General features: G+C 45.5%; 1 protein-coding gene across 1 annotated transcript in view; it reads left to right on the top strand.

The window, feature by feature from the left end:
- The first annotated feature begins 1,994 nt into the window (after positions 1–1,994).
- Positions 1,995–25,171, top strand: part of TAGLN (transgelin) — a 43,509-nt gene continuing 20,332 nt past the window's right edge. Inside the window, exon 1 of the mRNA XM_086957043.1 lies at positions 1,995–2,055. The gene's annotated coding sequence lies outside the window, so the exon portion shown is untranslated. The remainder of the gene's footprint in view (positions 2,056–25,171) is intronic.

Raw genomic sequence — 25,171 nt, 5'->3', positions numbered from 1 at the left:
AACAGAAGTGAACTGAATTACTGATAATAGTGTGTAGGTTACCTGATTAAAGTATAGTGAAAATATTTTTATGGGCCCAAGTGTGCATATTTGGTAAACAAAGTTAGTCGGGTGACCTGCGCGCTCTATCAATAAGAGTAGTGATAGAGAGCTATGGCGCAGCCAGAGGTGGGTATAGCGGGAGGTAAAGACATGGGTCTCGGGTACCAGAGATGAGGTAAAGTATGGAGAGACCGGAGTCAGAAAATGAATGATAGTGGTAAACGAAGTATTAGATGGGAAGGGTAGATAGAAGTGAGGCTGGGAGAGGGGCGAGGATTTAGGGGTTGGTGCCAGACGAGAGGAACCAAGATAGAGAGGTAGAGACAGGCGAAGTAGAGAAAGAGATGTGAGGTAGAAAGAGGGCAGAGGTAAGCTAGATGTAGACAGGTAAGTAGAGAGAGGGGTAAAGTGAGAAGAGGTAGAACGAGGTAGGTGAGGTTGAGAAAGAGGTAGAAAGGTGAGGGGTACGGGTGGACACATAGTCAGCTGTAGATGTAAACAAAAAGAGGGCGAGGGACCTTCTCCAGGGTGGGACCTTGGAAGGCGGGGCCCTGGGCAGTGAGTTGCCCCGTTTGCCCGTGCCTTAGAAGGGCTCTGCGAGTTACTAGAGGCCCGGGGGTTCTGTGGGCGTAGAATACACATGGACAGGTCTGAGGGTCCTTCTGGGCTTACGTGCACATGTTACCTATGAGTTGATGCCCCGGGGTCCCAATGTCTTGGAATACGCGCCTTAAATGGCTTTTCCGGAGAGATACTGGATTGAAGCATTCCACGGGTATGAGGTCTTTATTTCTTGCCTTGGCTCAGACCCGCTTCCCCTCTTGGCCGAGTGAATAACAGCTTCGGCTGCGGTTTTCCTTTTGGGGGAAGCGCGGCACTGGGGTCTCTTCTGCAGTACAACAGGAGCCGAGTGTGAGCTCCCCCACCCCCAGGCGTCACTGTCCAAGCATCCCGTCCGCGAGGCACCTCTGTTCCTGTATGGCGTGCAGGGACACAGGGGCGGGGGAGGGCATCCTAGCCCTGGGATAGATGCGTCCCTTGGCATGGGATGCAGGGGCAGGAGGAAAATGTTTATGAGGTGGGAGGGGAATGCAGGGTCGGGGAAAGGAACCGTTCCAAACCGCAGGAAGGAAGAGAGGGGGCACCGCTGGCGATGCAGGGGATGGGACGGGGTGCAGGGCTGGCAGGACCTACCTGGCAGAGGTCACAGAAGTAGGGAGGAAGAGAAGTAACCCCTGGTCGAGGGTGTAGAAACAGAAAGGGGACCCCTGGCAGTTGATGGTGAAGCAGGGGGCATGGGAACTGGTAAAGACAAGACATTTCGACACACATCTGTTTTAATGACGACTGTCTCGGAGCTTGCGTGAATTATTTTGTCTTCTTTTCATCATAGCGCATGATGGCTATCTCAGAAGATTTTCTCACCCAAGTTTTGAGTGGACCTAATGAGTTTTTTACTGTGCGGTGTTTCTATAGCGCCACGAAGCCAAGTCATAAGTTCGCCTAAATGAGCATAACATACATTAACAGGGAGGGGTTTACGGCGGCTGGCGCGAGACCCCTGACAGGGGATGCTGAGGCTGGGAGCATATCAGCATCCCTTGGCAGGGCGCGCTGACACAGAGGCAGGGTGGAGACCCCTGGCACGGCCGGCAGAGTCGGAGTCGCGCCTCTGTCTATAAAAGGACTTGCCGCGGCGGATCGGGGCTCCTTGAGGCTGCCAGCAGCTCCTTCCTGCAAACATCTGGGGAATGTTCTAGCAGAGAGGGAATAACTGGCTTTTAGTCACTGTCTCCCAACTTCTTCCTTTCCCCAAATAAGGTGTCTGCCTCCAGAGCCACTGGCCCGAGAAGGCCCAGTCTCCTCCCTGCCAGGGGAGGAGTGGAGGGGGCAGGGTCGGGTGATGTCACCCCCAGAAGCCTCCATTTTAGCTGCCCATCCATCCTCAGACTGGGCACTTTGAGGAGTCCAGCGGCTGAGAGAGCATCCTTACCCAGACTGACCCACCCTCGCGTAAGTACCACCTGAACAGGGTTTTACTGTATGTGATGGGCCTTGGGGGCATGTAGCTGCCAGGGGGGCGCTGCGCAGAGCATCAAGCAGAAGCCACGGGCACCTTTGCCGAGTCCGTCAGTTGAGTTCTAAAAAAGACAAGGAGTGAACTGCGCACGCACAGACGGTGTCTTCTAACACGGCTTTAAGTGGGCCGGGTCTTGCCGGTGCTCAGCACCTACCGTTCTTAAAAGCAGGTGCTGGGACGGGTCCCTATCGGGCTCTCCCTTTTTGCCCTCAACGTGAAAAAAAACAAATCTTAACTCTGCAGCAGTGCCACCCTTCACTGCCTCTGATGTAATTTCAGAGAGACTTCTTATAGTTTGTTCACAGTCCCACCATTTACGAAACTGAAGCATTTCCTATATGCTATACGACGAAGGCATGGTCGTTGCTCATTTATTTTATGCAACTAACAACCATTGACAAAGCCAATAGTACTGGCTAGTTGTAAGTGTAATGTTACTTGCTGTATGATATATATGGATGTAATGACAAAAGTAGCAAAATCCCAGTGGGGCGACACAGTAAACTAAGCATAGATTTTCAGTTTACATCCTTTTAAACTGCACCTTTAATTACATCGGCCACGCCCCTTTGAGAGACCCTGCCGTTTTTTAATTCACTGCTTGTTGAAGGCTTTCACGGAAGGCATGCGGGGACTGGTGCGTTCTCCATAGCGGGCACGCGGCTTCTGTTAGTGCCTATTATAGAGGATTTAAGGTTCTCTTCTAATTAATTACCCAGATACTGAGACTGGGGGAATGTAATTGTCGAGCATCTGGGAGGGGTGGCAGAGGTGGGTGGGCGGAGTGCGGCGAGTACTTGTGGTAAACACTGTGCTGTGTGGGATTGGCCGTTTGGGGTTTTTCTAAGGACAGTGTAGACCGAGTGTACACGCTCCTCGAGGTACTGCCGCTGATGGTACCTCGGAGGCGGCCAGGTGAGATGGGGCTGTGAGAACAAGTGCTTCGAATCTACCTGGCACTAAAGCACTCTGCTTTTAGAATGCACGAGGCGGTGCAATGCTTCAGTCTGGAGGCCTCCATATTGCAAGAAGTCTTGGAGGTCGCTAGAGCTCGTGCCCTCGGCCTGCACGTGCGACTGCCATTGGCATGCAGAGCTGTGACTGGCAGTGATTCAAGGGCGAGGGAGCTTCTGGTGAGCCTGGAGAGCAGCAGGGGAGGCTAAATCACAACCTACTCTGGATACACTACAGTCGAGCCTATTTAAAGCAAGGTGGCTGTTTGTCCAGAGCCTAATCCGCCCTAAAGGAAGCGCCAAAGCACCGAGATTGAATAGTATCAGAAATAAAAGAGGCTATTGGGTGGTGGGCGTGGCTGCCGCGAGATGAGACGAGGAGACCCAACCACGGAGGTTGTTGATAGCATGGTATGATGTCTCACCGAAGGGCGCTTCAAAGCACTGAGGCGACAGAATGGACAACATGAGAGGCAAGAGGGAGGCGGGTACCAGATTATGCGGCAGGGCTGACTAAATTGTGCAGCACGAAAAGGCAAATCATGCGGCAGAATGTAGAGTATTTTGTGGTAGCATTACTTGATTACCTTGAAATGTTTACACTTAACATTTTCAGAGCAAAGGTTTCACTCAATTATATTCCACCCAAATACAACAATAAGCAAAAGAAGGGTGACCACTGACCAGTCCACATTTACAAACGGCCTTCCACTGCGCTGCAACACATCACCGCTTTTTTAGTAACCTTTGATCCGTTTGAGCTAGAAACCAACTATTTATTGTCAAAATCTGAAGATTATGCAGCAGCTGATGGATTCTGTGGTATATACGGCAAATCTATATTTATTGGAAAAGGCCTACACGCAAAATCACTTAATTCCAGTGGCCCTGCTCTTAGGCCAGGGGCTCCGTTGCATCCTCGATCTAGTCGCCAGAACATCGTCTTGTCCTCTGCCGCATAACTCGGGTAGCCCTGGATAAAAGCCTTGCACAAGAGTGGCCGTCGGAGATCAGAAAGACTGACAAACGGCCGACAGACAGCATGTAGAGACGTTTCAAGTGTACTTCATGCTCTTAGCAGTGGGAGGACAGGTTTAACTAACCCCCTGCATACCACCTGGGCCCCAGGCGAGCTGTCCCGGACAGAAGTTAAATCTACGCAATGAGACTCATGCAGGCTGTGGTGTCAGTGAAGCCCGAGTACTTTTGGGGATGCAACCCGAACATTTTGGAGTATCCAGGCAGTGCTTTAAATGGGGAAAAATAAGTGCAAGTACTCATTAAAATGAGCTAGAGGTGTAGTGAGGGGGCGGGGCTAAGGGCAAGACACGATGATGCTTAACAACTTCTATATTAGTTGCAGCACATACCAAAACACATGAGAAATGTGTTTATGTAAACAAAGCAGGTTAACTCATAGCACAAAATGAAAGAGAAATGCAATAATATGTTAACATTTCCTTTATTTGTAAAATGTAAATCCTTATTTGTAATGCGCGAACAACTCACCCTTACAGGTCTCAAGGCCCTGGGGGCCGTCTTGGAAATTAAGTGAGCTATTGCCCAGAGTCACATGGTGCAGAGCTGAGTTGCCGCCGGAGCCGGGGATTGAACCGTGAACCCTGTGCTCCAAGTCAGCTGCCCTGGCCGCTGCATCACACCTCTCCACTTAATGGTTGCACCTTCTTAATGTCGTACTGTTAATTGCTGTTTGGCACAATACTATATATTTTTGAGTACGCGAGTAGGAAGAAACGGAAAATAACCCCACGTCGCACAAAAGCTCTTATGGCACCAAGCAAATGTAGCAACTCATAATAACCCTCCCCAGAAGATATCTCTTGTCTCTTCCATCAATCTAGCCATTCATCCTTTCATCCTACCATTTACCTGCTGATGTCCACCATTTAACCTTTACATTCTATCGTCTCTTCAGTCTTTCATCAATCATTCCGTTTTTCACCATTCCGTCTGTCCACCCTTCATATACAAACCTATCCATCAATCCATCTCCAAACCTATCCATTCATCCTTTCCCTCATCCATCTCTTTATCGACCCTTTCCCTCATCCATCTATCCTTTCGCTTATCCATCTATCAACCCTTTCACTCCATTATTCCATCCACCCTTTCACTCCAATCCTCCTTTTACTTATCCATCATCTACCCTTTCATGCATCCTCCCTACCTTTCAGTCATCCATCCAATCTTTCACTTATCCACCCATCATCTGCCCCTTTATCCATTCATCCACCCTCTTTCACCCATGCATGCTTTCACTCATCCATCCATTTATCCATCTATCCATTAATACATCCACCTTTGCTCACTCATCCATCCACTCACTCATCCACTCCCCACCCACCCACCAACCCTCCCTGCTACTTTATTTATGAATTTTGGTAGCTGAGCAGACATGTACAAACAAAGTGCCACACATTTTCTTTAAAATAACTGCTGAGAGTGTCTTGATTCTCTCTTTCTTTCACCTTTTTCTTACAAAAACAGGCATACACACAAACATAGCAGACACACAAAAGACTCAGGTATGATAAAAGCAATCTTTTCTCTTCACCTACCATGGCTTTTTTAATTGCCATCAGGGCCGGACGGCCTTAGCCCGATTGCCACTGCCAGGGGAGTGACATGATTCCTGTGCTTGCACGAATGCACAGGATAGTGTGAATGTGATTGACAGCACAGGGCCTGAATTGACCCTGCTTTGCCAAGCACAGCGTGATGGTGAGCACCTGATATTATTCAAGTGAGCCCTGCTGAATAGCTCAGCTGGGTCTCAGATCGGGGCTACAGAAGCAGTGCTTTGGCTGCCAGTGACACCTTCCACTCCTGCTCACCAGCATAGCTAATGAGCCTACCTTTTCATGAGTATCGGTACTCTCCAGAGCAGTAGAGAAGAGCCGGTACTCAGAGTGATAAATGAAAGAAGTGCCTGTACTCAGTACCGGTGAGTACCAGCCCATTTAAAGCACTGATCCAGGCACATTATAATGGTTTTCAAGAGGTTTCTATACTGAAAATGAAGTAGCCATGCATAGATCAGCGGGTCTATGCACACGCGGCAGGTCAGTGTGCATTGCGCGCGGTGCAGCTTTAAATCCACGAAACAACAGAAACGTGTTATAGCTGCAATGGCAAAAAGACACACTACTGCAGCAGGAGACGCTGCATAAACAAACATGAAATCATTGCTTAGACTCGCTCACAAGTTCAGTAAGACTCACAAGGACGTTCTCAGGTGGGTGCTAATGTAGTTAGCAGGCAGAAGTGTAGCGCGCAGAGTTTTGCACATAGTGGGGGAGATTTTCATACCTTCTGCGCTGGTTTAGCGCTACAAAAGCGACGCAAACTAGCGCAATTTTTTTTCTCGATTTTCTTTCCAGCGCAAAACTTGTTCTGCACTGGAAAGTACCCTGTAAGTAGTACAAAGCAGCGCAAAGCACTGCTTTGCATTACTTTGTGGGGAGGGGGCGTTACATGGGGGGTACAAGGGCATTCCCATACAACCACCCATGCCTTTTGATGCAAAACCATATTTACAAAGATTTGTTATCATGGTTTTGAGCAAAAAGTTAACGCCCCTTCAAAGGAGGCGCTGACAGGAGAAATGCATTCATTTCTCCCTGCTTTTCCCACTTTCCATGCATGCTGCACTATGCAGTACTTATGCAAAGTGGAAAAAGCTTTGCATCGTGCCTAGCATACTATTTTGTACAGGAAGGGTACCCTTACTGTACAAAACCTATGCAACACTCATGCACACACCCTAGCGCAGCGACCCTAAGCTGAAATCAGCGCCGGAGCAAGGGAAAGGGGCGGAGAGAGCCATATCTGTGAAGATATGGTGCTCTCCTCCTCCCTCCATGTAGCACAATGCAGTGCAGCCTTGTGGGGAGGGGAGCGGGGGGGGCTGCGCTGCGTAACTTTAAAAAAAAAAACCCACTAAGGCTTATTTACAAGCCCCTTGCGATGCAGCTGTGCCACATTTTATATGGGGAAAGGTGACGCACCAGTGGCGCAAATGGCTTGTAAATAAGCCCCTATGCAGCAAATTTACATGGAAGTGCCTCAGAGCGGCAACGCAAGCCCTTTTGGCTGCGCCACGCTGCGGCACTTCCAAAGCACAGGAATGCACCATATTTACAATAATATGTCACATTCCTGTGCTCTACCCTGTGCTGGCGCACAAACTGCTGCCATGCGCCGATGCAGGCACCCTTGCACCATGGTGCAAGGATGCCTGCGTCATGGGGAGATTGTTTTTGTGCAGGAAGGGGCACCTTCCTGCACAAAAACAATTACTACAGGCATTTTCCTCTTTCAATGTGTGCTGTAGAATGCACCACACATTGAAAGAGGAAAGAACGGGGAGAAATGAAAACTTTTTTGCCTTGTTGCGCCTCGCTACGCCACCCCTAGGGTGACGTAGCATTCAGACGCATTTCGAGCTTCACAATTCCTCGTAACTCTGGACATATGTCTTGTTCCATGGGTGTTGCGTGGGAACACCCACAGCAACACCCATGGAACGCCCAGTTCACGCAAAGTGCTGCCTGTAAAGGGGCCATATTTACAAGGGCAGGAAAAGCCACGTAGGGTGGTTTTTCCTGTGCTTGTAAATATGGAGCAGTAACGTGCGCCACCCAGACGTCACAAAAAGTGACGTACTGGTGGCACAGGGGGCTTGTAAATATCCCCCTCTATGTTTTGAAGGCAGACTTTTAAAACAATGTAATGGGGGTCAGGATGAAGGCAACGAGAAAGTGGTGTGGAGGGACAGGAGACTTGTGGGGTGGGGTAGGGGGGTGCTATTTTTTGCAGAGGCCCTCGGTTGTAAGGATTTTAGGTGTAAGGGCCTCCTATTTATAAGGGGGACTGCGATTTCGCCTAGGAGAACGCCCCATAGTGGCAGAGCAGCTGGAAGGATCAGACCTTCACCCTTAAGGGGTCACCTGGGTCTCTAGTACCCTTAAGAGCTGGCGCTGGGTGCAGTGCGGGGGAACCGGTTGAACAATGCATGGGAGTGCTTTCCTTTGGACTCTGGACATTGTGGGTATTAACCTGTACTGTGCCTTGGCTGCAATTGACAGGTTAGAGATTGGCTTATATAGAAGCAGATGGTGGGAGATCTTGTGGGTAGGGCAAGTTCTACGGTGGCGGTGGCCTTGTGGCAAAGGAGATGATTTTGTCACGGGGAAAAGAAACGCACAGCCAGCAATCTGTCACAGTAATCCCTTGCATAATAAACCTTTTTTTTCTCCAAATATAAGCCATATCATCACATCACACAGTGCGCTTTGAAGAGGCATTTCAACAAGCACTAGCAAAGCCAATAAGTTTGGTGTGGGCCAAACCCCTTTTGGTTTAGCAATTGCTTTTTTGTTTTGTCATGCTTTTTGCTAAACTTCATAAACAGGCTGCTGTTTCTTTACCAATCTAAAAAGAATTGGCTAAAAGCAAAATTACTTTTCTTCTCAAAAGGCACACATTACCGTAGTAGTACCTGTCACTTCCTGGAACTACCTTGTGAGTGAATGTGCTTCTTGTGAAAGGCAGAATGGCTTCCCTCACCCTGAAGTTAGCAAATGTTTGAAGTGGCGTGATTCATTGCTGTGTGCTGTAATGGGCAGGATACACATGTGAATGACACAATAACACACCAATGGACGAAGAGGCCTGTCTGAAAGCTCCGCAAAGTATTTTACACAAATAATTGTAGAAAAATCAAAAGATCTTGGCTAAAACCAGACATAAAAAGATAAAATGGATATATACCTATGGATAATAAAAAACATCCTTTTATACTTGGTCCTAAATTAATTGTATGACATTTCAACAGCCTTCAGAGGAAGATCAGCAGCACTAAAGCCCCCATTACAGAGATGACCAACCCCTCAGCTCGTTCTAGCATTTTAAGAGCAACCCTAAAACTGGTGGTGCCAAGGCTCTTAGACAGAGACAAGCACCTTTAACTTCCTACGTTACAGGATTTTGTACAAAAGCTATAAAGTGCAGTTTAGCTTCTTTTCCACAGATCTCGCATTCACAACGGCCATTTCGTGTCACAGAAGAATTCCAATTTGCTGTGTAAGTTTGCAGAATATCCAATATAAATGTAACATGCATAGGATGGTAGTATGTTATATTTCTGGAGTAATCTCACCCAGAAATGCCTCATATCCATAATATCCTTTTACCTCTAAACAGCTGGATAACTTAATGCTTTGTAACATTTTCCTGTTTACTGCCCCAATATTTGTTTTGAAACTTGTATGATCTGATTAATCAGTGAAGAGGTTACCCATATGTCCTTACATCTTATTTCTTTAATAGCTCTCCTCAACATGATCTGTAATTATAGAATGATAATGCACTGAGGGAGGTCTTAAGGTAGATCTTCCTGTGCATATTTCGCTGTAATTTAACCCAGTGTAAGACAGGAAGTAAGGAACTCGTGGCAGAGATGAGGTGGGTACCCAGCTCCAGCCTCAAGACAGCTTAAGGCCTACATGGGTCCAGGCGTACAAATGACTCTAGAAAAGAGTCTACTTAACACTTGACCCATGTTTGGGCACGGAGACCCGCCCTGGTGATCATTTCTGACATATGTTATGTATTTTGTTGTTGTTGGTATTTCTAAAGCAGGAACCTATCTGGCTAGTAATGGGACTCTGGACGGGGGCAAGCCAGGGCCGGACTGGGAACCAAAACCGGCCCTGGCAAAGTGCTCGGCCGGCCCCCTACCCCGGAGTTGGGGGTGCCGCCGAGCTCTTTGCCAGGGCCGGTTTTCGGCCGATTTTGGTAAAGGGCCGATTTTGCAGCTATGCTGAAAAAAAGGCCCTGTTACAAAATCGGCCCCCAGGGACCCAAAACCGGCCCCCACCCGTGCGGCGCATCGGGGGATTGCCCGGTGCCCGCTACGGCCAGTCCGGCCCTGGGGCAAGCCCCAGTGGGTATAAACCGGGACAGGAGGTAGAGGAAGGGGATAGATGCAGCGTCTAGCACATTGAAGCTGGCAGCTTTGAATGTGCAGGTGTTCAAGGACCCCAGATGCACACAGGACTATAACTGTGCTCTAGATCTCCTGGGAGAGGGCGAAGTAGGCGGGGTGAAGATACTGAAATGAAAAGGGAGGGTGCAGGGGTCTGATGGGGCAGGCAATAGTGATTTCAGTGGAGAAGTGTGGCTCAATGGTTAGAAGAGGCAGACCATGAAGCAGCGGTCAGACCCGGGACCTGGGTTCAATTCCCGACACGGCAGGGTCTTGCGCCCAAAATGTCCACGGACTCGATAATTCTCGCTTTGGTGCCTGCTCGAATCACGGGTTCACACTCTGCAACTCCAGGCAATAGCTTGCTTAATCTCCACTATGGCCCCCCCGCGGCGGGATGCCTGGCTTTCACCTTGGGGGTGCCCTGTACGGGTTATCTCACAGGGAAAAACCAGGACGGGTTCCCAAAGCAAGCGCTTAGAGACCGTTGGTGATAATGCGCTATATAAATATAAATTACAATTTCTGGTTTAGGATTGAGCGTGAGGTGGCAGACACCCACCTAGTGTTGGATGGCTGTGAGAGAGAGTGATTTGTGTTTCAGGGCTGGGATGAAGCAGAAAATTTAAGCATCATCAGCTTACAAAGGCAACCAACCAGAGGCTACTCTCCTTCTGCTCTGAATTTGTCACAGGTGACACATGATCCCGGCATCCCAGTGAGAGAGTGAAGGTGGTTGGTGAATACTGCGCAGTCAAATGCCTGTCCTGAAATCAGACAGGCGGCTTGCGGCATTTGACTGCGGGAGTGTGAAAGGAAAGTCTGTAGGAGGCCAGTTTTTTTCTCTAACACACACTTAAATAACTGTAAAACAACTGTACAAATGTGTCAAAACATATCAGTAGTTAGGAAGTAAAAAACGAAACACTTTTTTTGTAATTCTGAAGTGTGATGGAAACAAATATTTTAATATGATCAAAACAAATCAAGGCACTTTACTTGTGATGTGAAAATGCTACATATTTGCTGAAACCTATTTGCAACATTATCGTTTGTGAGTTATATAGTTTTATCCGTTAAACTGCATGTCAGTGCAAATTTTGTAGACATATTATTGGAAAATGAGCTGTCTGTAAATGACAGTGCGTTACCACACCATGCTTAGTAATATATTTTTGACAGCGTGCTCCATATGCACCGGTGGCTGCTTGCCACTCTCCTGCTGAGAGGGCATGACTCATTTGCTACACTTGTTCTTTGTGTGATGCTTGGTTTTTTCACAATTCCTATGACTTCAGTGATTTAACATTGATGCCAGCACCCGTACTCCGAAAATAGTCCCAGCACCACTGGGACAGAGCCGCGTTGGCTGTAGGCTTTTTTAGAGGGCAGGTCTCTCCGAGGGATTTGTAACTACACTGTAAATCATTCTGGTAAATTGCGTCCTAATTTTCTCTTTAATTAGCAGGTTTATACACTCCTGCAGGTACTTGGCAGGAAGGTGGAAAGCTGGTCTTCGTCCTATTAACAAATTTGTCTGGATGGGACAGGTAGGAACAGGTGCCCCTGTTTGGCTTTGGCCTCTCCTGCTAACACCTGAAAGCCAGGGCGCAGTGTGTGGTCTCAAAGGAAGGAAAGATAGGCCTGGCCTCGAGCTGGAAGCCACCTTACATGACTGGCTGTCAGAAAGGACAACTGCGCACACTTCCGCACACTCCCCTGTCAGTACAATCCCGCAAGACTGGATGTGAATTCAGAGACATCTACCAACATGGCGGAGAATTAGGGTGGGTAAGTGACTGCTTTAACCTAGAAGGCTTCAAATCCATGGACTTCTGCAGGCCGTCTGTTTCTCAAAAGATTTGTTGTTCCCAGCAACATTGATTTAAGTGGCAATAACAGGAAGGGTTGGACTGGGTCAAAAAATTGTCTCCGGAACCAAAATAAAAGTAGTCCCCATTAACCAAGTGGATAGCTAAAAAAAAAAAAAAAATTGGTATTATTATGGCAGCTGTGAAAACCGGCCCACCTGGCCATAAAAACCAGCCAATTACTAAAAAAACAACGTTTGCAATGCAATACGCAAGTGTTTGAGCTATTGACCTTTTTAACCCGTTCGCTGCGGCGCAAATTTCCCCGCTGTGCAGGCGGACTTTTACGCGTGTGTGGAAATTGGACGGCCCCCAGCCGTCCGACGCACACTCCCACGTGACGTCAGACGTCCGGCGGCCGTCTGACGCATGGAAGGCGTTAATTATGTGTTGTTTTTAAAGTAGATAAATAAAAGGCATTGTCATTTACCATACCAATAGCCTAAACTCTCGCAAATGCGAGACCGACTGCATTGCAAATGCTTTTTTTTGTAAAAGCGCTCCATGCCGCGCTTTCACTTTAATGGTGACAGCATCCCTATCTTTAGATGTGGCTCATCTAAAAAAAGGGTTGTAGCCGCCCGTAAAGTGAAAGCGGGATATGGGGCACTTTTACACAAAAAAGCATCTGTTTGTCAAGTTGACAAACAAATGCTTATTTTTTGTAAAAGCACCCCATGCTGCGGTTCCACTTTAATAGAGGCCACGCACGTTTCTTTAGATGCAGCAAATCTAAAGAAAGGGTCGCGACCACCATTAACGTGAAAGCGTGGCATGGGGCGCTTGTAAATGGAAAAAAAGTGAAGAAATAGAAAGAAAAAAACCCATGGTGGCCACAAATAAACCAAATGTGCGGCTGCCACTGTATCAGTGTGGCGAATTGTGCTATAAAAAAAAACCTTGCAGGCGAGCGTGTCCTCCCTGCAACAGCAGGCATGTGAAAACAATTTAACAGAAGATATAGCCTGTGGCTAGGGTGGTAGCCTCGAAGCTGTGGAACCGGGTTCGAGAGCAGGCATGCCAACATACTGTGATTCTGGGCAAATCACTTAATCTCCCAAGCCTAACAAATAATAAAAACAAATATTCTGACTGTGTAACACAACTGGTGCTCATGTAAAGCGTTCTGATAGTTTGAGCTATATAAAACAAAAAACAAAAAATTGTGCTTGGAGGCTTTAATTGAAGCCTACAGAGTAACAACACATGCAACAGGGAGTGTCCTCATGGGAGGCTACAAAATGAGACAAGGCGGTACTAAGGAGGGACTACTAAGCCTATTGACCAATGAAAGGCCACAGTTTAGAAAGGACAATGAAACAAGCCGAAGAAAAATATGGGCGGAGAGTGGGCAGAGCTTTAAGTCCATACAGCATGCCTCCCAGAGCAGCGCATGTGCTGCCCATGCTTGACCTAAAAAATGGCACGCACACAGATCTTTCAGACCAGCCCATCGGGCACTGCCTGATTGCCCTGAAGGCCAGTCCAACCCTGATAACACACACTTTGTGTTCCATTATCCTTTTATAATGTTCCCTTCTCTGGCAGGTCTTTCTCAGAATAAAATCAGTTGCTTCAGGATAAAAATGACATTTATTGGGATTTGTCTTGCCATAATACAATTAAGTATAACGTTTCTTAAGCAAAGTGTGAGACCCTGATAAAGCACCATACATCTTTTATAAAGCACATCAGCTTCATTCAAAAACAGAAGAAAAGAAGCACAGTACCTCAAAGATCAGGCACAGCACTTTCTTACCATTTGCTACCTATGGGGACAGGTAGTCAATTAGACTTTCTGCTTTTGTTAAAGTGTTTTAGATCACTACTACACACAGCTTTCAGTGTCAGTTGTCAAAAGCCTTATTGCCTACCACGCCCCTAACTAAAGTGGATTTAGGGTCGGTCCACTGCTCATCATTTGTTGCCCTCCTTGTCAATCACATTTGCTTGCTTCTTGTGGCTTTCCTTCGTCTTTCTGTGTTTGCCCTGTCCTTGAAGCACAGATTCTTACAATCTTTTGAAAGGATGACTTGCATTCTTCCACTGCTTAGATTAATTTAACCACTTTTTTCTTTTCATCAATCCACAGTGAGCATGTGTTTTCTTGCTCTCTCGCCCTCGTCCCCGTGTTGAGGCTTCTCTTTCAGCTTCACATCCCTAGCCCCACGCTCTCCATGTTGCTTTCCCATCCCTATTTTTATACACTCTGCCCCACCCACCGCTTCTGTTGCTTCCCTGCACCTCCCAATCCTTTTTTTTAATGACTTTTTTTTTTACATTTTAGGAGGGCCCGGAAGCAGCAATTTGCTACCCAGCAGTTACATTTTCTATATGCTTTCATGCACTTTTTATTTTTTCTTAATTGACTGGTCCAGCATAGCCACCCGCCATCATGGAATGGTAAAGAATAAAACATGTCTGCCTCATTACGACATGTGCCTGGTGATGCATACCTGTGCACCTGTCATCGAGATGGAGCCCAATTTTGCCTTGTTAGGTTTTTTGATTATCCTCTCCAGCACTGACTACATGCAGTGGGGAATGCAATAGATTGGTTACTGCCTATTAGAGGTGAGGTGAGAACTGTTGGCTTTGCCAGTGCTTGATTAGTCCTAGCAAAAGATGTAGAAGGAGATGGATAGAGGGTGTGAAAGGCCCTAAATTTGACAGAATTGGCACTGAGTTGTGGGGAGGAAAAGCAATTTGCCAAAAGTTCCATAATTGGGTTAATTGGAGAGCCTGGAAAGACTCTAGTATGGCATGGGTTACATACCAGTCACCAACTTGAGTGTTTGGCTGTAGTTTAAGCACTAGCAAATCCAACAGCCTTGACATTGGCACTCACACACTAACTAAACTAACCAAACATTCCTGCTGCAGTCAAAAACAAAAAAAAGGTTACTTTGTGTAAGCAATAAATGGATGGGATGAAAAAAAAAGATTATGTGATGACAGAATGTACACCCAAACAGCCAACAGAAAATGCCAGCTAAAATTATTGCTTCAGGCTGATCCCAAATGTGATTGGCAATGTCTCATGCCAGGGGCTGGAAGTTCCTGAGTCAAAGAAGCCAATAACTGATGAGCCTGAAACAAAGCCTCTTAGTGTATGCACAGTATGTAGTTTGTTCACCAGCAATTACGCAAATGCCGTTACACGCCCCAACAGCTCTGGACCCCGGAAAGGCTGGAGGGCTGACATGGAGGGAGAGCCAGACACGTGTTCTTCGACACAAGGGCTGCAGCTGGCTCTTCCACCAGACGCATGATGCAGTGCCGACTTAACTAACAGGATCTCCTAGTCCTTACAGGCTTCCAACGAAATCTACAAGATTGTAACTTCCTTCTTGAAACCCAAAGTTGCCACCCCTCCAGGGAACGTTGAGAGGAACTTGCAAAGTTCTTTATTAACAAGGTCAGTCCTATTTATGACTCCCTGGAGGGGATTCGGTTCAGTACTCTGCCGCTAAAGGATGCGTACTGGAAAGTCATGCCACGCCTACCCTATCGACTTTCCTGCTGCTAAGCTGCAATGGCATCAGGGAAGTAGCAAATACTCTTAAATCCAGATTTCCCGTAGATCCAGCTTCCGTTGATGTTTTGCTGAAAGGAGGAGACATCATTTTACCAGTCTTGACCACCCTGTACAATCTGTCATTGGAAATGGGACAAATCCCTGACTGCTGAAAGTAAGCGATCATCAGCCCACTACTGAAGAAACCTTCCTTAGACCCTAATAAGGCACATCATTATATCCCTGCTCCCAGGGGTCAGTAAGATCATAGAGAAACTGGTCAATAGTTATTTGTCCATTTTTTGGGAAAAATACAATCTACTTCATTAGACCAAACCAGTTTCCTTCCGGGATACATTATGGAGATAGCCCTACTACTGGCCACTGAAGAACTTAAGAAAACATTAGATCCCAGTGGCTCAGCTGCACTCATTCTTCTTGATTTGAGTGCAGCCTGCGATACCGTCTCCCACTCTATCCTGGACACAGGCTAGAGGCGCTTGGAATCAAGGGCAATGCATTAAATTTCCTGACCTCTTTTCTGAACAAGAGAAGTTTCCAGATTAGGGAAGGGCCATGCCTGTCGGGGACTCATCAGCTCAAATACGGAGTACCTCAGGTCTCATCCTTGAGCCTTACTCTCTTTAAGGCATACATCCCTTAGCAGATATAATCTGCTCAGCTAACTTTACTATGGTTTCGTATGAAGATGACACACAGATCATCGTATCGTTGGCACCCAACACCAATCTCACTACCGCAAATCTATGTACCTGCTTGGAGCAAGTAAACAGCTGGATGACAGTTGTTTGCCTTTCATTAAATGGCAACAAGACAGAGGTTATGGTGGTTGGGAACAACCCATCATTCTGGGGGCATCATAGCTGGATCACATGTCCGAGGGACTACCCTTCCCCGTAAGTGAAAGTTAAGAGCCCGGGAGTTCTTTTCGATAAAGACCTAACCACTGCTATGGCCTTCTAAGACCATCAGATGACTCCCTGCAGAAACCTGCAGAATAGCGATACAATATCTAATTTTGTTGCGGTTAGATGGTGGCAATAGGCTATATCTCAGTAGCCCTGGGTATGTTACCAGGAGGTCGTAGATTATTCAGAATGCTGCACACAGAGTCCTGCCGAGCATTCCAAGACCACAGTCTGCACGCTCGGTCTTGGTTAGCCTCCACTGGCTACCAGTAAAGAAAAGGATAGAATTTAAAACACTCTGCATTGTACACAAAGTAAAACATGCTCAGACACCACATATCCTTAGTCATCTCATCATCCTGTACAATAAAGCACGAGATCGAAGGTTGAACAATCACATTCTTCTGGCTTCGACCAGAATCAATAGTGCCAGAAACAAGGGCGAGCTGTTGCATATTTAGCATCTCAGCCCTGAAACTGCCTCCCTATTCAACTAAGAGCTAACTGTAACTTGCTAAGTTTCAGAAGACAGCAAAAGACCCAAATGTTTGCATAAGCAGCGTATTTTCTCTGACAACTCCTGTTAGCACTGGTAAGCCCGTTTCTGGGTAGCCACATACTCTAGAAGAACCAATAACATATAATGACATAACATAACAGTGCAATACTTAAGATCGAATTCAAAACTAGATATACCCTGGCACTCATAGTGTTATGATGACTTAGTAATATTTATGGAATCAAAACTGGAACATTTTACAAGCACTCTAAACACAGGAAATACAGAGTATCTCGTTTCTCAATAATATTTGCTGATTTATTGACTTATATCATTGGTTTACTTAGGTAGGTTTAAAGATTGCACAAGTATATAACAAAATATATACAGCCTGGACATTTTTCACAAAAGTGATACATACAAAGTTTAAAACATCACAATGGAGTAATTATAGTCCAGTGCTTGATGAAGGAAACATGAAAACATCAAGAGCGTGTTTCGTCACATCCGTGACTTTTTCAAGGCTCATAAATGAGTATCGAGAGTTGTTAAGCTGCTTGTTCATTCAAAAGATCAATGGATTGGCGTAGGATCGTATGTTTCAGAACCTCATTGAGGAAAGTCGTATATTGGCTACCCTTCATATGGTATTCAGGAGAGGTTGCAGATCGATAGCTGATGATTACACAGCAAGTATTAGGATCTCAAAATGTACTTTTGAAAGGGCAGGAACATCAAAATGTTGAAAGCTGTAACACCAATTTAGAACGGATAGTGTGAGGACTATGATAAGTCCCTTTCTGTACTGTCGACTGCACAATGTCAGCGTCTTCTCTCGTCTGTATCGCTACAATTTTTTTTCCAGTTGTGATTCCATAAATATTACTAACTAAGTCATCATAACACTATGAGTGCCGGGGTATATCTAGTTTTGTAAGCTAGAACACAAATTACCCTTGTCACCTGTGTATACACACCCAATGTAGAGTGGCGCCAATACTATTTTTCTTAGATTGTTTGACTATTCTGACACTTTCCTACTCACCCACATTTTGTTGCTGGTATTGATGTGCGACCTTTCTTTCCACCACTACCTTCAGCCTGTTTTGTATACTTAAGATGGAATGTGGCCTGAGTTTGCAGTCATTAGTCTTCGGTTCTATATAGAGCAGAATGCAGCAACACTGGTTTCACATAGTAAACATGGGATAGATAGGCAATAGAAGAGTTCAGAGGATTTGAGTATTTCCTTCTAAGACCTATTTAAAGCTCACAGGTTGCATGTTTGAGTTCCAGTAACGTAAATTCAGTTTTGTATCCTTCAAAAGTAGCTACCACTGTACAGTAACAGCTACATTTGTAGTACCAGGATACTTCAGGACGAAAATGAATGTGTCATTTTGTAGTGCATCTGGTGTCCATATAAAGCGCTCCGGTACCTTCAGGGAGTGGTTAATTTGAGCCATTAGTTTCCAATACTCCGCACCAGCACTTGATTGTCAACACCAGGGCTTGTGACAGTCTGCCACAAGGTGGCGTTGTTTGAATAATTTCAGGATGACCACAACAACAGTTATTATTTAATTCAATATACATAAAAAATGACTATTACCTGCCGCCCAGGGCCTTCTTATAGCTTTGGGAAACCTGAAATAGTCCGAATTGTCTCACTTGTAGGGCTATCATGGTCAGAGTTGTGGTTTTACTATCACTGGCAAGACCAATGTCTGGTGCAAGCTGCAGTGGCCTCTTGATGAAAGCCCTGAATTATTATTATTTATTTATTTGCAAATTAAGCACTGTCAGGTTTCGGGTCGAGCTCGCGCTATATATAACTGGGAAAAATATATGACCTTGTGTGGAAATAGAGTCAGTCAGCATCTGGCCCCATCTAGTGGCATTTGCATGTTCGCAATTTCGTCATCATTAAGAAAGAGGACAGTTTTGCTCTTGAGTGTGTAAATAAAAGTTGCACGAGCGTAGGGGCACTCAAAAAGTGTGGAGGGGGGGGGGGGGAGAATGAGCCCCCCCGCACGCCAGTGCCTTATGATCAGGCTTTAAGGCGGTAGGGTCGAGGTGATGTCCTGCAGACAGACTTGAGATGATGACCAGCCATAGACCTCCCTGGCATTTGCATTGATTAACAATTGGCCGGAACTGAATCTGAGATACGTAAAGTCAACGAAAGCACTACACAGGACATATACTTCATAGTACAAGGTTCCATGAGACCAAACCCATTGCCGGGCATGTAAAGGGTTAGGGCCCTAGGCCCCCGTACAGTAATAAGTATCACACAGACACAGTGACTTGGTATCTGGAACTGGCCCAGAGCACGTGAGCCTGCCCCCTTGTATTGGAAGGGTCACATGTCCTGTGACATCTGTGATGGATGGGTGTGGGGTGGTAGTGTAAGCCAGCCCTTGGAGAGTGGCTGGTACATACATCCAATTCGGAACATTAGATACGTGACCAGCCGGTCACTACAGGGCACAACTAGGTCGAGTGGACTGGTGAACAGGTGCCCACAGAGCAGCTACGTTAAGGGCAACGTGGGCACAAGAAGGGACCTCCTACACTGTATGATTGATGACTGGTGACAGCCCAGCCACAAAGCAGCGTGGCAGATAAACCAAGGGGGAGATTCACTGTATGTTACATTTCAACTGTAACATAAACATAACATGAGTATTTGTAAAGCGCACGTTCACCACTACGGGCATCTTGGCGCTGAAATAACAGATGTTTGTTGTTACCCAACTCAATGGTACTCATTTTATCGACCCCAAATGGATGAAAGGCTGAGTGGACCCGCCGGGATTTGAACCTGTGACCATGAGGTCGAACACAGGCCCCTGCAGTAGACGCATTAGTCCACTGAGCCACCAGAACTGTACTTTGCTCTGTCTGGTATTTTTTAAGTGTCAGGGGACATTAAGTTAGTTGTCAGCAAACCCACGTACATCCGCGAATTAACAACAGAGGGCAAGGTGTACAAACGCACTCTGGGAATCTACGATTGCATTCAGAGGACATGATGAGTAAAAAGCATTCGTCCAGCAGCACCTACTGATTTCCACATGAACGTCTGTGTTCTCCTAAAATTTTACAAGTATGACTTTGCCTCGAACGAGCTACCCCAAGTTGGACAATCCTCAGCAGAACAGCGTCAAAAATACGTTGAAAGCAGACTTTGAAGACAAACACCAGAACCCAGGGCACACTCCTTCCAACGATGCAAAACTATCTGCACTATAGAGTACCATAGAAAATCAAACAAATTAAAAAAACCATGGGGGCATATTTATGAACCCCTTCAGCCACGCAGCATCACTTCTTGTGACACTCCAGTGGGCCAAACTAGCAAATCATATTTATGAGGCCACGCAAAGCCACTTTGGTGTGGCTTTCAATAGAGATGGCGTAAGGTCAGGCAGCGCAAATCGGAGTGGTGCCTTACTCTGCACTAAGGAGGCGTTTCATGGGAGTTGCAGTGGGTGCTCTCATGCAAAACCCATGGAGTTTGATGCTTCCCCAGAATTAAAAGACAATGTAAGCCCGGGGATGCGCCAAAACCTTACACCGCCTGAGGTGAGGTGTAACAAGAAGAAATAACTTTATTTCTCCTCGTTATTTTCCTTTTTCGCAGTGTGCTCCATTCTACAGTTCACATAGAAAGAGGAAAACACCTCTTCGGATTGTTTCTGTGCAGGAAGGTGCCCCTTCTTGAACAAAAACAATCCTGCCAACAACACAAGCACTATTTCACCATGATGCAAGGGTGCCTGCGTTGGCGCTAGGTTGCCGAAACAGCACCAGCACAGTGGGAAAGGGCAGGAATACACCATATTGGATAAATATGGTCCATTCCTGTCCTTTCACTTCGCCAGAGGGCAGCGCAGCAAGGTGACTTGCTGCTCTGCCCTGTACCAAATCCCCATAAATATGCCCCCAATTGTTTTCCTTTCTCTGAGTGATGACTTTTCCAGTCAGGATTCGTGCCATGGACCGTAAAACATATTCCCTACGGTGTATCCTTCCTGTGATACTACTGCATCCAACTTTTCTTCCTGGCAGAATGTCCTCTTAGTCCAGAAGTGTTCCGAAGGTATGGTGGAATAGCTCTAGAGGTCGGTCTGAGACATGGTTTCAAGGCTACTCGTGTGGGTGGCACAATCCGTGCTGCAGAACTGCTAGTAGCATTTGAATTATAGGCCCTGGGCACTTGCCATGCATTTTAATAGGGACTTACTAATAAATCACATATGCCAATCATGGATAAATCAATCACCAAGACATTTTACACAGGGAGCACTTGCACTTTGGGCACTTTACCACTGCTGACCAGTGCTAGAGTCCTAAAACCATAACTAAGTACAAAATGTCCCAATAGGAATTGTTCACACCATTAGTTTCAAATCATTGGTTCGCCGCCACAGCGGTCATTCGTTTCGTAGAAACAAGGAGAAAACAGAATTAAACTGTTCTTTATTTTTCTTTTATAAAAATGTTTTTTCTTCACACTCAGTGTATCATATGGCAACAAAAATACTACTAAATTTGTAAAATCAATTGACAGTAGTATATGACAACTTTTGCTGATGACATGGAGAAAACCAATACCATGATCTAGAAATTACTTTCCATGCTAAAAAAATAGACATTCAAATGATGATACATCCATAAGCAAAAAGATGTCGAGTGTCGACGTTTCGGTCCCCGGTGATTTACAAAATCCATAGGACCATCTTCAGGACCATACGTTGCACATATAAATCTAAAAATAAATGTATATATACATATAAATACAATAATAACCTTGTAAATTTGGTATCGTCTACTTAGCCAAAGAAAATGGAACTCTGACCCATCCACTACGTGTGCAGCAAGGATCAGCCACCACCAAAAGACACCAATAACTATGTGTATGCTAGCGAAAAAATACCATCAGTGTATTAATTCTATCTACCACCACCGGTCAAACAACAAAAAACACACTAATGTGCCTGCTATCTACAAATCAATAATTACAAGCCAAATTGGTTCTTACCAGAAAACCTCCAGCCGGAAGTCCTACGGTTTCCAAGAACTCTTGAAAAAATTCTATTTTCAGTATTCTAATAAAACGGAAAGAAACCAGCAACAGATGAATGACACCGACCTGTTGTCCATTTCTACATCATCACTGCCATACAGCATTTTAGCAGTACACATCACATAAAAGTCAGCACTTACAGATATAATAGAAGTGTCAATATCCAAAAACGTCCTGGTCGTCGGAAGTGCCCAAATGAAGGAGCTTTCCACGTTATCTATAAATCAAGGTATATACCCCCGTTAGTGTCAGACACGGCGAACACTATGTCGATACACTCAGTAACTCGTTGTCAACCCTAGCCGGTCGAAGCACTTACTTGATAACGTCCTGGAAGCCTCTCAGTTACCGCTCACTCGACTGCCCCTTCCAGGAAACCACAAACCGCCACTTCTGCGTATATACGTAGAAGGTGTGATGGCGTCAAACGTGTCTAAATTGCGCCATGTTGGAAAAGGTAGTAAAGTACTTTTACCGCTGGGCACCCGGTCTAGACCTACCACCGGTGCTCACCAGTGAATGTATGCCGCGACTCTACTTCGATATCTTAGAGCCTCATTTTATCATTACATTACAAACCGCCACTTCTGCGTATATACGTAGAAGGTGTGATGGCGTCAAACGTGTCTAAATTGCGCCATTTTGGAAAAGGTAGTAAAGTACTTCTACCGCTGGGCACCCGGTCTAGACCTACCACCGGTGCTCGCCAGTGGATGTATGCCGCGACTCTACTTCGATATCTTAGAGCCTCATTTTATCATTACAGTGGCCATCTTAGGACGGAGCCACGCTTATGCATATCTCTATCACAACCTCATGTAAACTTTTTAAACCATATAAAACATACTAGAGCCACACTCCACACGGTTCAAATCACCACTAAGAGCAGCAAGAGAGCGTCATTAGTAGCGTACTAGTGGACTCGGAACGAGGTTGTCCTCTCATATGTAAATAAAACATGCATAACAGCGTCGTCTCGGCGGCCATCTTAGAGCGGAGCCCCGCTCACACATATCTATGTAGGCGCTCCATTAAACATATTTGAGACAATTGGAATAACGTGATGCTACGCTCAATAATTAGTGACAGACGGTCAGAGGAAAGGACCAAAAATCTATATTCGCCGTATCATATGGTGGCCCCAGTATGCCACTCAATCAGGGAATTAAGGCCCTGATCAACTGTATTACACATCCAGATCCATTTATTTTCCCTTAGGGTAAGTAGACGATCCACATTATGGTAACGATTGTTATTCCTGATCACATCAATAACGAACCATTGCATTTCATTAGGCAAATGTGATTGTTGCTGGTAGTGTTCTACCAAAGGTGCAGTTGTAACATTACATCTTATACGGGACTGATGCTGTAATATCCGTTTTTTCACTTCTTGTTTCGTTTTGCCTATATATGATAGCATGCATGGACATTGTATACAATAGATTACATTTTTGGTGTTACAGTTTGAATGATGAAACAATTTAATATCTTTGTCATTCACTTTACAGTATTTTAATGATATTGTAGTAGCACATGCCGCACAATTACCGCAAGGGTAATGCCCCGTGACTGGTGGCAACCCCCACTGTGATTGTATCTTGTTCAATGCTGGCTCCTTGTATGCTTTCACCAAGAGGTCTCTTAAATTTCTGCCTCTTTTAAATGCAAATCGAGGTTGCGTCAAATGAGGTTTAACTTTCCTAATCAGATGCCAATTGTTGTTAATGATCCCCCTGATCTGGTGTGACTCAGAACCAAACATTTTGATGCCATATGATACACTGAGTGTGAAGAAAAAACATTTTTATAAAAGAAAAATAAAGAACAGTTTAATTCTGTTTTCTACTTGTTTCTACGAAACGAATGACCGCTGTGGCGGCGAACCAATGATTTGAAACTAATGGTGTGAACAATTCCTATTGGGACATTTTGTACTTAGTTATGGTATATACCCAGTCCCTGTGGGAATATTGGGTGGCTCTGTTTTGTAAAACGGAGTCCTAAAACCAGCAAAAACGAAATGCAGCACACAGTTAAAACAAGCACTGGAGTTGCCAATAGGTGTCGCAGTAGGAAAGTTGGAGCTATTGGTTTTGTAAATGACATTTTATATTTATGTTTTGTGATTTACAATGCCAATACTTTTAACTTTAGCATATGTGACACTTTTAGTATTTGTAATGTCACATGTTTTGTATTGCCTTTACTTAGATGTATTGATATTACAATTAACATTGGCTTTTAATTTTTTTAAATAATTAATACTTAAATAAAAGTGATTGTAATTTTTAATGGCAATAGCTTAAACTTTTGTAAATAACTGTTGTGAAGATTATGTTCAGTGACTAAAATCCAAGAACAGAAGTGAAATATTAACATTTTTTTGTGACATTTGCAATAAAGCTTCGAACATTGAGAGAACATATTTGAACCAGTGATGCTGTGGTAGTGCTGAGTGATGCTGTGGTAGTGCTGAGTGATGCTGTGGTGGTGCTGAGTGATGCTGTGGTGCCCCTGAGTGATGCTGTGGTGCCCCTGAGTGATGCTGTGGTGGAGCGATAGATAGAGGGCGATAGATAGACAGAGTGACGGCGATAGATAGATAGACAGAGTGAGGGCGATAGATAGAGTGAGGGCGATAGATAGAGTGAGGGTGATAGAGTGAGGGCGATAGATAGATTGATAGAGAGTGAGGGCGATAGAGTGAGGGCAATAGATAGATAGAGTGAGGGGAATAGATAGAGTGAGGGCGACAGATTGTGTGTGTGTGTGATGTTGTGTGTGTAGTTGTTTGAGTGGTTGTATGTGTGAGTGGTTGTATGTGTGGGTGGTTGTATGTGTGAGTGGTTGTATGTGTGAGTGGTTGTATGTGTGGGTGGTTGTATGTGTGAGTGGTTGTATGTGTGAGTGGTTGTATGTGTGAGTGGTTGTATGTGTGAGTGGTTGTATGCGTGTATGGTGGTGGGGTTGTGTGTGTGTGTTTGGGGTGTGTGTGGGTTTTTGGGGTTGTGTGTGGGGTTGTGTGTGTGGGGTTGCGTGTGTGTAGTTGTGTGTGGTTGTGTGTGTGGTTTGTTGTGTGGTTTGGTGTGTGTGGTTGTGTGTGAGATTGTGTGTGTGGTGTGGTTGGGTGTGTGGTTGTGTGTGTGGTTGTGTGGAGGCTAGCCAAAATGACTA

This window comes from Lissotriton vulgaris, chromosome 2_1, assembly GCF_964263255.1.
Source record: "Lissotriton vulgaris chromosome 2_1, aLisVul1.2, whole genome shotgun sequence".
Taxonomy (NCBI): domain Eukaryota; kingdom Metazoa; phylum Chordata; class Amphibia; order Caudata; family Salamandridae; genus Lissotriton; species Lissotriton vulgaris.
The sequence above is the reverse complement of the archived record's forward strand: the minus strand, read 5'-3'. Positions and strand labels throughout refer to the sequence as shown.